Source organism: Gambusia affinis, linkage group LG06 (assembly GCF_019740435.1).
Source record: "Gambusia affinis linkage group LG06, SWU_Gaff_1.0, whole genome shotgun sequence".
In the NCBI taxonomy this organism is placed as follows: Eukaryota; Metazoa; Chordata; class Actinopteri; order Cyprinodontiformes; family Poeciliidae; genus Gambusia; species Gambusia affinis.
This window is the reverse complement of record NC_057873.1, coordinates 21,895,539-21,913,559: the sequence shown is the minus strand read 5'-3', so window position 1 is coordinate 21,913,559 and position 18,021 is coordinate 21,895,539. Positions and strand designations below refer to the sequence as shown.

Below are 18,021 nucleotides of genomic sequence, written 5' to 3'. Positions count from 1 at the left end.
AGTTCTGCGAAACAACAAAGAGGAGGAGGAGGAGGAAAGGGGAGAAGGAAGGGAACATATATATAGAAGGAGGAGTGGAAAAAGAGAGAGAGAGAGAGACTGGTCTGATGATGAGTCGAGGCACGTATCTCCGCTCAACCGTGTCTCCTTTCTGCGCTCCAAGCTCGCAGCTGCGGCGGCGGGTATTGAATTCAGATGCGACCTGTCTCTCCGCTCCGCTCCGGCCGCTACAGGTGGAAATGCTCTTATCAATACAGACTGTCCGAGCCTGACTCCGGCCTGATCCGGCTCATTGATGATTTTAGGCGCTCCTGGCCTCCCCTCCCCTTCTCTGTCTCCTCCCAGAGGAGCCCTGATTGATTCATGTCTGGGTCACAGTGGTATTTTCATATTGATACCACGATTGATGAAGGCGCTTCAGCGCTGAGCTTTTATTGACCTGCAGGAAAGTGACACGTTTCAAGCTGTTCGTGGGATGTAGTTTGGAATAATGGCTCACAGAGACAGGGATAGTAGAATAACGGAACTGGGCTTGGATTTGTGAGCAAATAAATGTGTGAAAACCTTCATGAAGTGTCTCTAGATTCTTCCAAAGGCGTTGCTAGAAATAAAGTCCTCCAATAGTTGTGGTTCTAGCAATCTATGTCCCCTTTTTATTTTTGCAACTAAAGATTTTACAGAGCAACAACTAAATGGCAAATGGACTGAATTTGTAGCTTATCTAATCTGACTTCTCAAGGCTTTTACATCAGGTGTTATCAATCTGGTTCATTAACTAAATGATTGTGTTGCCATACCGACTACTTCATTAACGGAACCGCATTCACAACACTCACATATAAATACACTGATACACAATTTGCGTTGAATTGCCTTGCCCAAGGACACACCAACACATAGTGGAAGAGTCAAATACTAAACCTACCAAAGCCCAAGACAGCTACACTCCCGTGAAAACTCTTCAACAAGCACTTGTGGTGTGATTTCAGGAATTAGTTTTGTTGGGTACATAATTAACAAACTAACATTAATGGAAGTGGTGAGACATTACCAGTTTAAGACAAGTTTTTGATTGACTCCTACCAGAGACTAGATGCATAAATTGAACTACATTGTCCTTTTCATTTTTCAAATCTCCCCTCCAAAGGTATTTAGAGATCAAGATTTAAAACGTCTTGGTAATAACCCAACACATTTGAGTATTCTTCATGGGTTTATTTACAACATCAATACTTTGAACAGCTAAACAAAACGGATGTCTCTAAAACTACACAGACGTTTTGCTTTTCAAATGTCTGCTGGTGTCTCTGCACTATTATTTGACAAAACAAAACAGATCTGGCATCACAAGCTGAATTGATTATTTTCTGATCAAGCGATCCTCTTTGGTAGAAGTCTGTTTCTCAGACTATATAACAATGTCAAGGTTCTGAATTTATGCTCCCTGATAGATTTAAGGGTGTGGAGATGAACTGAATTTTTTTTTGACACTAGTTGCAACCCAAGAGACTCTTGGCGGTCCTTGTACAAACGTCCCATTGGGAAACAGGAGGGCGACCTACAGCGGAGGACTGCACATGCGGCCACGGCTACAAACAGGCATTTGGATCACTTGATTTATGAAATTAGTGTTACCTGGTCTTATTGTTCCCAGGAGAAAACACTGTAAAAGGTACATATTGAATTGTCCAGACTTAATCTTGTTTTTGGTCTTTTACATCATTTGTTTGGTGGATTTGGTACAAGGCTTTCTAATTGTATTTTTATTTTGTCGTCCGCTGTGCTGCATAGAAAAGCACTGTTAAAGGTGTCTGCAGAATTTGCAATATGGATACCGAGGAATGAGCTTCACACAGAAGATGCTAGTTTTTTACTTCAAAGACCTTGAAAGTTGCCCAAATTCGTGAGACGTTTTTCCAAGTCAACAAAGAATAGGGACCTTTTTGTAAGAAAGCGTAACATTAATGATGTTTTGCATTCAGTTGATGAAGAATGCGTTGGTTTTTGACTCTGATTTTTATCATTTCACAGTTTTTGTTTACAGACTCTTAAAATATGCAGTAAAAGGCATATATGCAAACTTTAATCCTCTGTCCTAGTGGCTTCTTCCTAACTCGGTGACCTCTCAGTTTGCAGTGGGTTTTGACCTGTTATATTCCTACCAGCTTCAGTCGGCATCAGCACAAAGTCTTTTGTTTTTGTTCTGCAGGGGTGGCTGATATTTACATTTCACACCAACACATGTTCATCCCTGAGGCACAGCACTGTGTTTGAGGTGTTGCCTTAAAATATATCCACAAGTATAGCCTAACTCAAATGTTGTGAAGTTTTGAGATGAGAGCAGATGTCATTTTTTGTTGTTGTCACTCACACCGATTTCACAAGAACGTTTAAAGTTTGGCTCATTTTCGATCTCAGTTTGGAAAGCCAAAGTAGGCTTGAAATAATCCTTTTGTGTTTGTGTGTAACTTTCAGTATGTAAAGAAAGCAATGAAAATAATTAATCCAGCATTTTACAAGTAGAAACAATTTTGGTAATCCTGACAAGGCAATGTGTATCTTTTTTCTTTTTACATAATCATTATTAAAAAACCCCATCTAGTTTCAGCTGAAAGTGTTTTCCATCTTTGACGTTTGTTTATACTCTCTACATGTTTGCAATGATTATTTTGTTGTTGTTGTGAAATTCCTTCCCGAGGTGAAAATGTAACCCTTCAACTTTGCTTAAGACAGCACTCCCTGCTTTGTAATCTGTGCTTTTAGGATATTCATACAGTACCTGTCTAAAAGGAAGCCAGTCTTTCCATTCTTTGAGTCTAATGCGCTCGCTGTATAATGCAGAACAACTCCGCAGAGACTCCGAGTTGTGAACCCAATTTTACAGACGCCTCGATTTAAAAGAGGGGCATGAAACAATGTGATTCTCTGGACTTGTTTTGTGTTTGTCGCAAAGATTACTTCAGAGGCTGAAGGCATTGTGAAGTTGGAAAAACACTAAACGCACAGGAGAGATGACGTTGCTTTACAAATGTTGGGTCAGCAATCTAAATGGGCGCCCGGCCTTCAGGTCGTTGTGACAAGTATCACAAGCCTCTCAGTGTGTACATGCTGATTACATCTCCTGAAGTGGAAAAAAAAATGCAAATAATAAATGTATGAGCAACATGCTTGTTTTCTTTTTTTTTTCTTCTTCTTCTTCTTCTCCTTTGCTTGATTAATTATGCCGTTTAATTCTAGATCCACCACGCTGCTCTGCCGTATAATTTCCCAGTGGTTTTGGTTGTTTCTTCTCTCATATGTGCTCTCTTCTTTTTCTTTTTTTCTTTTTTTTTCCTCTTTGCAAAATGAATCGTGGATCCAATCGCCTGCACCCGGGGGAAAGCGGAGAGCCGGCGAATGGGCTGACCAATCATGAGCATCAGAGGCAGACGCGCAGACGGAGGCAGCCTTTTGTTGCGCGTGGCGCTCATCAAGTTAGAGGACAACCACCAATTTGCCCTGAAGAAAATTAAAAGATTGAGTACAGGGAGACGCATACAGCCAACTTCAGCTTGTTTGTTGATCGGCTTTTATTTACGGTCTTGTTACGAATCCCATCCTGTCCCCTCAACCGCTTTATCTGAGTGGGTGGCACAGATTCAGTGCCATTCATAATGTGAACTGGGACCCTGGCTGCTCCTCTATTCCCAGCCTGGCCAGCCCTTCTCTCAGCCTCTTGACAGCTCCAGGTTAGCTCTCTTTTCCCTCTTCCCTTCCCTCCAGCGTTCCTCTCCGACTCTCCCAGAGGCCCCACTGAGAATACTGCTCAGATCCAGGCCTCTGAGCCCCCGAAGCCGGTCCTAATCCTCTTCATCGATCGTCCTGAGATTTTTCTCCCCAGCACAGCAGGCCCGGCTCCCCCGATGCCTCACGCTGCTCGACCCTGAGCAGCCAGTGCCTTTCAGTTACAGCGAAACACAGGCGCAGGAACATTACCTGCATCCCCTCAACAGATGGGTCTGGCTAATGCGATGTTTGTTATTAGGTGCTGAAGGCAGCCAGCAGAAATCTCCCGAGACCTGTCGTGTTCCTGCTTTTCCAAATTCATTCTCCTTTTCCAACTAACAGGAGAATTCAGAATGAATAGATACATTTCTGCCAGAGTAATGTTCACCTACTAACACGGTTCGCACTTCGGCGAATGAACATTTACGAACACTAGTTTCTTTTTTTTATTTTAAAAACTTGCACGACGCAGTTAAAACATACCCCCTATTTAACCAAATACCCTGCGAAAACATGTAGATGTTTTCGCAGGGTATTTTGTAACCTGTCTAAGTATGTAACAGAAACATGCAAAAAGAAAATGGTGTCAAATCAATGGAGCTTAGTAGAATTTTAAAACTGGTACCTTACTAATTCATTGAAATCGTCTTGCTCAATGGTAAATGTGGGTTAGGAAATATTCCAAACTTTCTGTGTGCAAAAATGCCTGGTCAAAAGATAGCCAAGCTCCTTTAAATTGTTTTTGGCAAATCCTACCCCTCTTTTCCAGACAGAATCAACAAGTTGTTGCTGTTCTTACCTTTGATACTCTTTTTGTTTTTTCTCTCCTATTAAAGCTAAATCTACCAGCATTTTAACAATGTCTCCTTCTTAGCTGGAGCTACTAACAATACTTTCACTGCCGTATCTCCTGTAGATTTGTGTTTTATTAGGAAACACCTGTTAGAACTGTTATCAACTGTTATCAAACAAGCTATTTCTCTGTCTAACACTCCTAAGAAAAGTTAAGGGTGCCAGTAATGCACTCACAATAAAAAGGGGCAAGAAAAATTAAGACTTATATTTCATATAATTTCCTTCTATGAAAGATGGCATGGTATCTTCTCTGCATAGCAAAATATATTAAATACTACATCTAGGCCTGTCGCGATAAACGAGAAATCGATTAATTGTACGATAAATTAAAACTATCTACGTCATTTTAATTATCGCCGTTATCGTCTCTTCCAGCCTTTTTCTCTTTCTGTTGATGACACTAAATGAAAAAGGCTCAACTCCGGTGCTCGCCACTGACCCTCCCTTCCTCATTTCCTTAGTGTAATGCCCAGCGCACACGACACCATCTTAGTGCTGTCGGTCGATTGTCGGCCCATTTTCAAAATCTGAGACCACACATTAGCCGACAGAAATCCTAGGTATAACGGTTCCGATGGCTGGCTACAAGTCCAGCTAACTAATTTTAAAACCAGGCATTAATCAATGCTTTACTACAATCTATCTGCAACGCATGTGGCTCTAGTGTCAGCGTAACGTCCTGACTGAATGAAAATCATTACAACCTATTTATGTCACGTTAACGAAGAACAGCTGAAAAGTTACCGGGTTCATCAACGTAGCGATTTCGCTCCAACTCCTCCCCTCGTCATTTCTATATTCTTTGTGCGAAATGTTTTATAACCATTAATGTTGTTTCCACATATCATCTCCAATGTCCGCTGGACTTCGGGTTGCGCCGTGTCAGCTGTTTGGGATTCCCCTCGTTAATTTCCCCTCAGAAAGCGCGGAGCAGAATCCGGCTTTCTGATTGGCTACCTGTCACATTCAACAGGCAGGTTAACGATCCCAGTGGGGAAAACCCCTGATTTAGATCGGAGCGCCACAACGATCTAGTGTAACACACACCACACACTACAGGATGATCACAAGAGACAATCTTTGTACGATAAAAGTTCTAAGATTGTCATAAGGGGAAAATGTAGGTGTGAACTAACGTGTAGTGTGAACTATTGCATCAGGTAGTCGATGTACCCATCTTCTCTATTTAAATCTAATGATTACTGAAGGGCAATATGGTAAACAGACTTTATAATCTGAACTCTTTTGGCTGAATGCAGTATTTATTTACACTTTGGCTTTATGTTATTTATTTTTTATTCAAGTACATGTTTTCTAATGGAGACTGAGAATCAATTTTATTTTTATTTTTGGTTGTTTTGTTTATTTTGTTTATCAGTTCCAGTGTTGGGTGTTCTTTTTAAAATAAAGTGCATCTATCTTTGGCAGGAAATCGCATGCATTATTACGTCATTTCCATTAAATCAGTGTAAAAAGGTCTTCAAACAATACTATCGTCTATCGCAATAGTTTTTTGAGACAATTAATCGTTCAGCAAAATTTGCTATCGTGACAGGCCTAACTACATCTAAAAATACTGATATTTAGCTCGCACCCTCATCCTTACTTGTTGGTTTGTTCCCGCATCCAATGCGACCCCTGACCTGCCCTCACTGCTGCTCGACAGCGACGTTACGCACCTGAAGTTGGTGTGCCATCCGCCATTAAAATACCAAAGAAGAAGACAGCGACGTCGTAGCGAGTGTTGGGGAGCAGGTGGGGTGAGTTTTGTACCGTGAGTAACCATTGAAAGCGTCATTTCAAAACGTACAAATTTGCCTTCTGCCCAAGGAAGCAAAATAAGAAAAGGAAAGAAAAAGAGGGACAATATGAAAGAGACTGAGGTACAGTAAAACTAATGTGATGAAATTGCCTTATAATGCCTTAGTTATTTAGCATAGTGTAGTGTTAACTCGCTGCGGTTAGCAGCTAGGCTAGTTAGCCAAGCACAGTGCTAATCGATTTATAACCTTTTTCCTTATTTCGTATTTAGTTGCGTATTTCTTTGTTGTTCAGTGGATGTTACAACTACAACACCACATCTTGACATACGTTTATGTTGTTAGCCTGTGTTTTGGTGTTTAAATGTGTGTGTACAACAGAGGTAGAAAGAGTACACACATAATGTACAGTTATTTTGATAACATCTTAATTAAATATAAGTCAAGGTACCAGTGTAAAATGTTACTCCAGTGAAAGTAAATAAAGTACCTCATTAAAATTTCAAGTAAAAGATTATTTTTACATAAAATAAAATTCCACAGAGGAAAAGATAACATATTGAGCTCAAACTGTTTTGAATTCAAGGATCACATTTATAAATACAAAATCAAACATGTTGACACATGATGGCTAATTGAGAGATATTTTGTTTAGTTTTATAGCTGCAGTATGTAAATTTTATTAAAAAATTAACATATTTGTTGAAACTGTTTTCATGTTGTGACAGTTTAGTGTGAAACAGATATGCCTAGTTTTTAAATTTTTACTCAACACATATGGTTTCAAATGTAAATGAGTAAAATTAGTCACTGAAAACAAACTCAAGTAACAGTAAAAGGTCAAGTTTTGTAAACAGCTCATTGCGTTTCCATACTATTGAAGTATATTGCTTCATTGAGTTAATTGCACCTTGCATTTTAATCCAATTTAATTTGCATCTCATAAAATTTATTGTGTAATTTACATGTACGGTATATTGAACATAACACATCTCTTATGTTTTCTTACTCCTATTTCTGGAATCATGCTCCTCTTTTTTCCCTTCAGATTCAATATTGAGATATTTAAATCCCACCCCTGGGTCTTCTGCAGCTCCACAAAGTCCTCCTGCTGTTGCCTCCACCTCACAGGAGCTGATTCACGCATCAGAAATAAAGGCTGCACCAGTAGATCCAGCTGACTGGCCATATCCTCTGACAGATCAGGTCAGAACATAGTTGCTTTTAGAATTTAAATTCTTTCGCTGCGTATGCTATTTATATTGTGCCTCAATATTTGCCATTTGGGATGCGAAGGTGCCACGTAAAATCTTGCACTGGTCGCCAGGATGGCTAGGGTTGGCCCTGAAATGGCAAAAAAGTATGCTTAATCTACTTTCCATTAGTCAGCTGGGATTTCTTAGACTGATAACTTTAAAAAAGTCGACATCAGACTCTAAAAAAATATCAAAATGGAACATTTTGGAACAAAATGTCGTGTAACCTCATCTCTATACATTGTAATCAACCATCTAAGTGAAAAAGTGAAAGTTAAGTCTGTCGATTTGTTTTACAACTTCCAGACGTCCTAAAAGCTGTGAAATGGAATAAATATTTTGCAGTCAAAAATGGCCAGAAAATGAGCATTTTCAAAAAACAGAGACGGTATCACCCAAAATCAGAATCACTAAACTTTTCTTTAAAGAAGTTACAGAAAACATCCAAATACTTGAGTGAATGTCCCAATCATCTGTTTGCAACATGGTGTATGATGACAAATTTTTTGGATTCTTTTTTAAAATTTATTTTAACAAGAAAATAACAATGACTGGCGATGTTACATCAGCTCAGTAAACATGGAAGGCAGCAGCAACAACAACAACAAAACAATTTCAGAGCCACTGCTGTAGATAAGTTGGAAATATGTGTTAAGCACTACAAAATGAAACATGATCTGACATCTAAAGCATAAGGACAGGTCATGCTTTCATCTAGAGATGAAAATGAAGTGATGGAATGCAATAAATGCAACACGGCTCTGCTGGAAGATGAGAAAGGATCATTACTGCAGCTCTCATGAGAAAGCTACCAAACACCAGTGCATTCTGCACAACATGCTTGTTCATGATTTATTTACACGGCGAGCTTTCGCTTGGACTCTGCTGTGTGTCTTTTACTGCAAGCATGGAGGTTTTCAAGAGGTATTTTCCTCTATTTCTGTCTGCCTGTGAGCGAGAGGAGCACGGTTGTGTATCCAGTAAAACAGCGGATGATTAAACCTCATACTTTATTAACAAGCTTTCCATGTGGTTGCCTTCTTAACTCCGTTCCGATCGTAAATGAGGAGGGGGAAAAGCGGACATTTGGGCTCGTCGGAATGTAGTTGTAGAATCTGAGTCTGTGTTGGCGTTTGCGGCAAGGACAGATGGTAATGTAGCAATACTGTTTAGATAAGGCTCGCTGCCACATTTGTGAATCTGCTCCAGAGACTTATTTGGCACCATTTGGTTGTGGTTCTTTCTTTGGAAAAAAATAATTTCAAGTTATTGTGAATTTTTTTTCACCCGTATTCACATGATGGTGCAGATGCATCTTTAATCTGCAACTAGATTTTATCATTGATGATAAATTTAGATTGGTCTATTAACCCTCTTCTTAAGGTTCATTCAGTGTTTTTTGTTTTTTTTTGGGATCAGTTCGTCACACTCTCTCGGTTTTTACACACATTTCAATTTTTGCTGCTTTTCCATTTCCTCACTCTCTGCCCTCCATCCTTCAGTGCATTGCTCTTTCCTCTCGTACGTTATCCTTTCTGCCCTTTCCCTTCCTTTCCTTGCTCTTTCTTCCTTTTTTTTAAAAAAACTTTCTCTCCTGTCTGCTCCTTCCCTCCTCTCTTTCTCTCTGCCCTCCCTCTTTCTCTTTATTAATTTATCGGGTTGTTATTCTCCTTGCCTGGCTCTGCTAATGAAGGCAGGATGCAGATGAGGGCATAGGTCGCCTCCGTTGCGATCGACCCCACCGCCCCGCAGCATGGCACTCTGACTGGCACAGGTCAGTGGCAGCTGTCAATCAAAACACACTCACTCACGCACACATGGCCAAATAAATCCACTTATACATACAAGCTCCTAAACAAACACTTAAAATAAAACAGAGTAATGATTAAAGACTTTATAATAACCTGTTTCATTTAGAACTTTTGATGGTTTTGATGGTTATCGTCTTTATATACATATGTGACATTTCGGAGCAAACGCTCTTTTTTTCCCCCAACATCACTGCAGTTTATTTGCTTATTCCTAACCTGAAAAAACATGGACAAAAGATCAAATATTTCTATGTTGACTATTCTTTCTAATGGAAATTGTTGCCAAAGTCATTTGGTTTATTTAGATTTCAGCTTGTGAACTTAAACTTTGCAGGCCCCAAAATAAGCCACGCCGCTTTAATTTATAACACCCAAACTTGAGCCTGTGGAAATAGAAATTGAGCTCTTGTTTGTTTTCCAGGATTTTTTTCTGAGCATTGTATATTCTTAACCGTGGGGTGAATTTGATAGGACATCCACTCTTGTAAAGATAGTAGAGCTGTTTTTATTATTTTCTGTGCTATATCATCCAAAATCCAGTCTCGGAGGAGCTGCTTCTATATGAGAGCGAAGTTCTGCTCAGCACGTTCACATGTTTCACAACTCCTCAGATTAAAATGCAATGTTTCTATTCACCAGTACAGTAAAATACAAATCATTTCTCAGTATATTTACTGCTGTTCTCTCGATTTCTGGCTCTCAGCTAAACAAAAATAGACCACTTTACATCACCAGTGAGTAGAAGTGGAAATCACGTTTAAAAGGTTTGTGCTTTTTAACACGATTTGCAACATTTACAAACTTTTTTGAGGAATTCAGAAATTTTTAACTATAGGTTTAAACAATTTTTAGACCAGGCAGATTTAGTGTTAATTTCCAAACCTTTATGAAGTATATCTATATCACATCTACCAATGTTCATATACATAACTCACATAATACGTAATTACTACTTTAAAGCAAATCTAAAGCAAGTTGTCTTGCACAGTTTTTCATTTCCTTTTACAAACAAGTACTATGTTCTCTATTGCATTCTGTCTACTTTATGTTATATTTAAATAACTTTAAAAGATATGGAGGTGTAATTCAATTTTATCATGTTCTGAACCACAAAATCCTGAAACTAAATCCAGTTGCACTTTTCTTTCCTGACTGAGATTATTCATTTCAAATCACCTGACAGAAATGTTCTGCTTACGATTATGTTTTATGACCTAATCGTATAACCAAGACAAGCAACAGTTAAACTTTTATTTGCACTTATAAACAGGAATATCTTTAGCTCCTAAAGCCTGACCCTGATCTAGGTGAAGTTCACAAACAACAACATTAGTGACTTCCCAAAAGTGCAGTGAACACATTTTACCCTCTGAGCTTGCCTATTTGCGTCAAGTTGCAGAGAGTCTCTAAACTGTTACTCGATTATTTTCTCAGGCCGCACATATGCTCTTTTTTTTTTCTACAACAGGATTGGAGTTTTCTCTTGGTCAGTGCTTGAAGAGCTGGATTCTTTGAGGACTTTTGTGTGAAATTTGTGCAAACTGACAGAAAAGACTGGGTGTACACTCAGCTGTGCTGCAATAAACACCCTGAGATTCTTCATGGTACCAGAGACAATCTCTGCTTTGTTGAGCCTGTGCTGGCAGAACCACGCTGCCCAGACGCAGACTGTGTTACTGAGCTGTGTTATTCCTCTCCCTCCAGAGTAAATGGTTCTAGGTGTTTTACATTGAGGGTCATAACCTTGGTTTTGGTCCACTTCATTCTTTTCTAAACTGTTAAGGCCGATTTGCTTCTGCTCTGCACGAGTCAGTGAGTGTATGACAACACTGTAAGGTCACAAAGAAAATCTAAATCTTTCATCTTTTAGAGGAAAACTGATCTAATATCCTTGATTTCCTGCAGCCTAACTAAGTTTATGACAAGGTCAAAGTGTAACTTGATATTTCTGTGCTTTTTGAATAAGGGCATGCAGCCCTCAACCTTATCCTCTCTGTTTGGCGAAGGCCATTGTTCCCCAGGCAGCTCATGAAATTGGCTTGAAAGCTCTTCATGATCTAAGCCCTTTCTTTCTGTGTTTTGCATATTTTCCGGATGCACCAAAAGCCGCACTGTGAACGTTTTCATATGTCTTTTTGACAAACACCTGCCCTTGTTCTCTGATTGACGTGATTCTACAGAAACAGTAGGCAGGTAAAAATTAGCTCCTTGTTCTTCACTCTGATTTGTCTAGAGGGTTTGTACACTTGGTTACTGAGACATAATGAATAATTTGATTCTACCCAATCACTAACATTTGGTTTTGATGTAAATAAAGCGCCAGATTGATGAGACTTGCCAGAAATTGTGTGTACCATAAAAATAGGGCCATGATTTCTTTGCCAACAATAAACTGTCCTATGCATATCTCCTGCTCTGACTTTAATTGCTCAGTATTTGAAAGTGTGGCCAACATGGACTGAATGTCTTTGTTCACTTCCTCTACTGCCATTCCAAACTACAGTCATAGGCAGACTACAATTTTAAAACGTCATTGCTTACAAGTTCTCCTGTTCGCTGATTGGCCCGGTTGAAATTCAACCAGAGAAATTGAGCTCAGTGTGTGAAATCCCATGGAGCACTGAAGGGAGATGCGAATCGAGCAGAACTGCGTAGAAAGTTAATTGCATTGCTAAAGAAATAGATGCAATTTATACTATTTCTTAATTTGCATAATTTGGTACGCATTCTGCCCCTTTCTAAGCAGTAAAATCCTCTTGTTCCAAGATCTGCAAAATTGTCAATGACAGGATCTACTTTAGTGGTAATTGCCCCAGCAGCTGTTGCAGTTAAAATGACCTTCCTCTGTGGAGATTTTGTAAAACTGGTCACTGTTCATTTTCCTGAGAGTGTTATGAACTGCCTCAGTCAGGTGATGATCCCACCTATCTCAAGATTTTCAAAAAGATATCTCTGGCACTAGCGGCCTCTATGCTACACACAGCCGTGTTTTTTCTTCTATTATTGTTGACTTGTCTATTGTCTAGCAGCCTGTCAATGAATTACTGGCTGTATTTTTTTTTTTTATAGCAGCAGGAACTCAGAAATGTTTGTCTGTACAAATATTATTTTAGCATAGAATTGTAGAAAAACCTATAATCTTTTTATTCATGTAAATGTAGTCTTGACCTATCACCTACTTGACTATTGTTGAACATGTACATACTTTCATGGAAACCGTGTTCATTTCAGAGCGTGGCCTCTTCCAGCAGAATAATCCTTTCTGCCAGGAGGCAAAACATAGCTCTGGAGTGGTTTGAGGAGCACAACAATGACTTTGAAGTATTGACTTGACTTCCAATTTTCCAGATATCAGTCCAGTTGAGCACTTGAAGGGTAAGTTCAACGAACACATCTGATACGTAGAGGTTCCACTTAGCTACTTTTAGGATGTAAAACAGGGCTCCAAACCTCAATTCTTGAGAGTCTAGCATGGAACCCAAATGGCTCATGTTCTACAGAGTCATTCTAATGACGTGATTATATGATTCAGATGTCTTGAAGCTCGATTGCAGGGAACCAACTATCAGGGACTGGAGTTTGAGACCTTGTAACTTCTAGGATCTACTGCTGACACCTTTGGGCCAGATACCATAGCACACCTTCAGGGGTCAGTGGAGGGCTGTTTAGGCAGCAAAAGGGTCACCCCCATGATGTCAGGCATGCCGTCATGATGCTATGAGTGATCTACTTATATTCTACTCACAGGAATGTTGCATTTACCATGACAGTATATGCTGTACATGCATATCCAAAAGGTGCAGAGTTCTGCCCCTGTGTTAGGTGTCTAATCCCTGTGAAGACCTTTGCACTGCTCTGTTATGCATCCCAAATCTCTGCACTTGTAGTGTTTACAACCCCTGCTCTTCATCATAGCACGTCGAGTGATTGGGTGTGTTTGCAGATGCGCTCCGCGTTAAGACATCTCGCGTGCATGTCAATTTTGCTCTCTGTTATTGTTGTGTGTTTATTTGAGTGCTCGGCCATGTTCTCGAGCGTGTTCACCTGCAGCTAGGTGTTTGTGAATGTGCATAAGCCCTCAGCAGCCACACATCTCCAGAAACACACACACACACACCCACACACACATCTCTATTAGCAGTATAGCAGTGTTAACAGTGTTATGCCATGCGTGAACTTCTCCACCTTTCCCTCATATCTATGCAAAGCTGGGGTCCTGTCAATCAGTCACCTTGGTGACATAGAGCCCCACCTCCCCAATTAGAGCTGACAGGGCAGGATTAGGAGGGAGGCGGGCCCCCTCCGACCTGCCTACGTGTCAATCACGCGCCGGGCATCCGCGCGCCTGTTTACTGTCAGATCCCATCTCTGTCTGTCAGCCTGCACTGCAACCGTCGCCCAGGGAGGGGGGGAGGACGATGGTGGGAGATGGTAAGAGGGTGGCGTGGAGGGGCGGAGGAGATCTGATCAGAATTAACTATGCTTTCCCCAGCAGACCGGCCGTGCTTTTAATTCATGAAAGGGATGAGAGCAAAGTGGGAAGAGAGAGGGAGTAATGGAGGGACGAGAGCATTTAAAACCCAGAGCAGGGTCTCCTTTTAGAAGTTTTCAGAGTGATGTTTCTTCTCTCGCTGACAATCACTATTCTTCTCCTGCTAACTTTCTTTCCTACTTTGACTCCTTTTCGAAGGTGTGTGTGCCTTGTGTTATCAGCAACCTCCCTCTCCCCTGAAACAGTTTTTGACCCTTTTTCTTTTTTCCTTCGGTATTGTTTTTAAAGCCGCACATTCATGTTTTTGTATACTTTCAGTTCGAGCGTTAAGGTCAATTTATTTAGTTCTGCACATGCTCATGCAAATTTGTGTCTCTGTTCCAGTAGGTGTCTGGGGGTTCGGGTCCTGTCTACGCACATACAGTGTGTGAATGCATAATTCTGTTCTGATACCAAAGCTGCATCCTACCTTCACACAATGCTAATGGCTGTGTGAATGTGTGTATTTCTAAGTCTTTTTTTCTTCTTCTTCTTTTTACTAGACTCCCAGGTGGTGGGCCAACTTTGACCTTGGTGCCCTCGCTCTAATCCTTCAGCAAATGAGGGCTGTGTGGGGCTGAAAAGGTGGTGTTTGGGGGTCTGCGCCAAGCCGCAGTTTTAGGATTAGAGGGACGGAGTGGAGGTCCAGGGGTTATGAGGGATGAAGAGGAGGCAAACAATGGATTGTAGGCGAGGGAACGAAGGGATATTGTCAGCATTGTGTCGGTCACCAGTGGTCTCATTACTTCAGCAAAGGAGGTTATCTTTTCTGCCCCTTTGTCTTACTTTTACTTTGCAGGATCAAAATGTGCGTACTGACCACAATATGCGGAAAGTTAGCATTTTGCCTTGTACATTGTCTTTGTAGAAACAGTCATACTCTTTGCATTTTCCACATTATGTCAGCGTACAACTTCAAACCACATATGGTTACTGCTGCAGGTCTTTTATTGTATGGCTCTACTAAGTTTCCAGATTGTTCTTTGCAGGCTAGCTTATGTTCCAAAAAACTGCATGGAGAATGTATAGAACCCCGATTTTCAAATCTTGCTACAGATTAGATTTAAGTCCCAACATTAACATGGTCACTCTAACACATGAATATGCTTTGATCTAAACCAGCCTATTGTAGCTCTGACTGAGTGTTTAGGGTTGTGTTCTTGCTTGAAGATGAAGCTCTGCCCACATCTCACGTTTTTTGCCGTTTAGTAGGTTTTCTTCCAAGATCACTCTGTATTTGGATCCATCCATCAATCTCTCCATTTTTCCTGTCTTTGTAAAACACAAATACTCCCGCAGCATGATTCAGCCACCACCATGTTTCACCTTGGCAAGGATTTTTTTTTTCTTCTCACTGTATTTTAAATGTAGGCCAAAAGTTTCATTGTGATCTATTTTTATCAGAGTTTAGTTGTCTTTGTTTGCTCTATGAAAGATACTTTTTCTTTTCAAAAGTATCTTTCTTCTTGCCATTATTTAGTAAAGATCTACTACTCTTTCTTGTTTTGGAGCATGAATTGAACAGAGCTCCATAAGTTTTATTCCTAACCCTGCTATAAATTTCTCCATTACTATAGCCCTGACCTCTCCGATGTGTTTCTTGGTCTCTGTTTTACTGTTTGTTTACTAATGTTCTCTTATAAGCCTCAAAGACTTTCACAGAGCAGATATATTTATATTGAGATTAGATTAAACACAGGTGTGCTCTGTTTACTAACTTACCAGATCCTTAACGAAGACGGTTGCTGTAAATTTTTTTTTAGGGGTGTCAGGGTAAAGCGGGCTGAACGCAAGCAAACAACCCACTTTCAAATTATTACTTTGTAAAATTTTTTAGAAGCCATGTACATCTGAAATTTTCTCGCTGGACATTTCTTTCAATCATCCATAACCCAGCAGCGCAGCAGTACACTGCCTGACTTCATTATATTTTATTCTTTTCTTCTGATTCCTAAACACGTCATTTACATTGTGTCTATATGATTGTCAGGTCGAATTAATAAACGTCAGTTCTTCTGCCACAAAACGTTTGTCAGCTTTCCCCCAACACGTCGCTGACAGGCATACGTGTACCATGTCATTTCTACTGATACCTGTGCCTTCCCTGCACTTGTCGGTACCAGACATATGTGAGTTGAACACGCCTCGTGTTTGTGTTTGCATTAGCGATGCGTTGCAGGGCTGTGTCTGAGACGCAGCTCAGGTGTCTGCTGAAACGACCTCGCTGCAGGGAACAGGCTATCAGGCTGAGAGGGAGGCTATCATGTTAATTACTTTACACACACCCTGCCAGCCAAGCGTGCAACACAACCGCTGAGCTCACTCACTCACTCACTCACTCACCCACTCATCCTCCTGCACCCACACACACACACACACACACACGCATCAACAGTCTTTCTTTCATTTTGTCATCTCTCTGTCTTCCTGCTCTCTCTGTTTGAAGGCCTTGGACATCAATTCCCCTTTGCTTTCAAGAAAGATTGTTTTATATTCTAATAAATTCAACTCCGTCCCGTGAAATTAATTGACATTCATTCAATGATTTTTAAATTCCTCTGAGGCCATTCTTTTGTTTCGGGCTGTCAGTGAGCTGCAAAGTGAGATCGGACTAAATGTTTTGTCATCTCACACTCCAGGGTAAGCTGCTCCAAAGCGCCGGCGCCTGAGGTCAACTTAACCTCCTCTCTCATTCTCTGTAGAGCATTGGGAGGAAGGGATGGGAGTGGTGGAGGGAAAGAATCATGATCAGAAACTTTGGTAAAGGAAATTCTTCTCCGGCAGCCTTCATATGTTTCATTTGGACCATTCTTTAATGTGTCAGCGTCAGGAGAAGTCCGACGCTCTCAGGCCGGAGAGGCAGGGGAGCCGTATTGGCTGGGGCAGGCTGCTGCCTTTAGTTAAATGATGCTGGCACGCAGAGGGATTGCTTTGGGAAGTTGTCATCCATCATGATTTTTAGAATGACTCTAAGCAGGTCTCTGCATTTGGGGTTATGGTCTGGGATCTTTGATTGATGCATGAGGGTTGTTGTGTGTGTTGGGAGGGAGGAGTGAAAAGGAGACAGCTTGTGCGCTTCTTGGCTGAAAATAAGTAATGATCGGCCTGCAGTGAAGACTCGTCCTCTGGAGAAGTTTGCTTAATTTTCCCTCTAATCCTTCTTGTGGAAGCTAATGAACAATCTGCAGATTAAAGTCCACTTGGCATTACTGACCAGTGTTAGTGCGTTTTGCATGGAGCTGGATATTTGTACTTGTATCTCTTTAAACCTAGATTTCTCATAAGTGACTGCATGCATCCATTTTGTTTAGTTCAGCTTGCTGTTTCCACTAAGTACTCATGAAAGCTCACAGAGGAGCCATTTACATTCAAGGATTGCTGTTGCAATGAGAAAATTTCTCAGAACTCTAGCTCTTTAACGAAGCTAGTACTTTGCTAAAGAACCCACTACATCCAATCCTATATTTGTCCGTTGCAGTTTGTAGTAGGATCGAAGTACTACATGTAGCCGATGCCAAATTCATTCATCATAAAAGATGGCCTCAGACACCTTCTAAGAAGCAATATTTTCATAGATTCCCAAGTCCTACTTTTGAATAGTTACAAAAAGTTTTATGAAAAAAAAAAGTTTTTCAAAATTTGTCCTACAACTTATTATTATTGTTATTCATTTTCAAGTATTCACAATGTCTTAAGTTTAATTTGTATTATATGTTACAAAATAAAGACGGCAAAACATAAATGTCTGAACTAAGACTTGTTTGTATGAGAAAGCAGAAAACTGTTTTGATCAGGATATGTGGGCTCAAGGTTATGAAATGATGGTCCATCTGTCCAGCTGTTTTAAATGGAAATGCGTGACCAGATTGTCCACTCTTATCTCAGTACTTTGAATACTTTTCTTGATGTTGAACCATGAACCTTGACTTCAACTGCGGCAAGTTAGGCCAGGCAATCCTGGGAAGGTTCACCACTTTTCTGTTTGCTCCATTTTGCTGTGGTTTGTCAGAAAAAACGCATTAGGAATGACATTGTACCCCTTT

The 18,021-nt window shown here is 40.4% G+C and overlaps 1 protein-coding gene across 5 annotated transcripts in view; it reads left to right on the top strand.

Annotated features, from left to right (window-relative positions):
* Positions 1-6,347: 6,347 nt before the first annotated feature.
* npas1 (neuronal PAS domain protein 1) overlaps positions 6,348-18,021 on the top strand; it is a 91,463-nt gene continuing 79,789 nt past the window's right edge. For 3 of the 5 annotated variants that reach the window (XM_044120678.1, XM_044120676.1, XM_044120673.1), the window contains exons 1-2: positions 6,348-6,503; positions 7,429-7,586. The gene's annotated coding sequence lies outside the window, so the exon portion shown is untranslated. The remainder of the gene's footprint in view (positions 6,504-7,428; positions 7,587-18,021) is intronic. The other 2 variants (XM_044120677.1, XM_044120675.1) reach the window with 2 other exon arrangements.